The sequence below is a fragment of the Orycteropus afer genome, unplaced genomic scaffold, assembly GCF_000298275.1.
Source record: "Orycteropus afer afer isolate SDZICR_OR568_19922 unplaced genomic scaffold, OryAfe1.0 scaffold00400, whole genome shotgun sequence".
NCBI lineage: Eukaryota > Metazoa > Chordata > Mammalia > Tubulidentata > Orycteropodidae > Orycteropus > Orycteropus afer.
In genome coordinates this window covers 1,556,274-1,557,574 of record NW_006921987.1, presented here as the reverse complement: position 1 = coordinate 1,557,574, position 1,301 = coordinate 1,556,274, and the positions used below count along the sequence as shown (strand labels likewise).

The following is a 1,301-nucleotide window of genomic DNA, read 5'->3' as shown; positions in this document are numbered from 1 at the left end:
ATTGAGTAGCTTACCTGAGGCTATAATATACAGGAACTTTTTCAACCTCTAAGTCTTAAAACCTAAGGCCCTCTAAATTTAACTTAATGACTTTTTCTTAGAACTCTACTACTTGAAAAAGCAATTTTTCGTAATCAAATATCCTTTCTCTACTTTCCCAAGGAGGCAGCAGTAGGGATCCAGGGAAGGGGAAGTTGGAGAGGTTTCAAACAGCTAAGGGAAACAAACTTGTCTGTCAGTTTGTCTTACTGTGGTGATGTGTTGCTGTGAGTCTTGAGGCTGTGCCACTGGTGTTTCAAACCCAGAAGTGTGCACAGAGTGCACAGGTTTCAGGGCTGCTCAGAGACTGAGACAGATGAAGAAGAAGGAAGACTTCATCCACTTCTCAAATAATTGGCCAGGGACAACCTTATGAATAGCAGAGAAACACTGTCTGATACATTACTCCACAACTTTATGAATAGTCCAGAAACATTGTCCAATACAGAGGAGGAGGATGAGTCACATAGGTTAGAAGCATCTCAAAATATGATGGGAAAGAGCTGCATTATCAAAGTAAAACGAGCTTTACTGATATGGATAAGGTAAAACATTTGAGACCTCCATTTGCTGATGTGGAATGAGTCAAATTGAGGAGAAACAGCTGCAAATATCCGTTAATAATCAGAACATGGAATATACAAAATATGAATCTAGGAAAATTGGAAGTTTTAAAAAATGAAATGGAATGCATACAGATTGACATCCTAGGCATTAGTGAGCTGAAATGGACTGATTTTGGCCATTTAAAATCAGAAAACCATACGATCTACTATGCCTGGAATGACAATTTGAAGAGGAATGCCATGGCATTTATCATCACAAAGGATATTTCAAGATCTGTCCTGAAGTACAGTGCTGTCAGTGATAGGATAATATACATATGCCAACAAGGAAGACCAGTTAATACAACTATTATTCAAATTTATGCAACAATCATTAAAGACAAAGATGATGAAATTGAATATATTTATCAACTTCTGCAGTCTAAAATTGACAAACATGCAATCAGGATGTGTTACTTATCACTGGTGACTAGAATGAAAAAGTTGGAAACAAAGAAGAATCATCGGTAGTTGGAAAATTTGGCCTTGGTGACAGAAATAATGCTGGAAATCGTGTGGTAGAATTTTGCAAGACTAATGACTTATTCATTGCAAACACCTTTTTTCAACAACACAAACGGTAGCTCTACACATGGACTTCACCAGAAGGAACACGCAGGAATCAGATTGACTACATCTGTGGCAAGAGGCAATGGA

General features: G+C 37.7%; 1 protein-coding gene across 1 annotated transcript in view; it reads left to right on the top strand.

The window, feature by feature from the left end:
• LOC103207853 (N-deacetylase and N-sulfotransferase 4) overlaps window positions 1-1,301 on the top strand; it is a 497,519-nt gene that overhangs the window by 241,492 nt on the left and 254,726 nt on the right. The gene's annotated exons all lie outside the window — the stretch shown is intronic.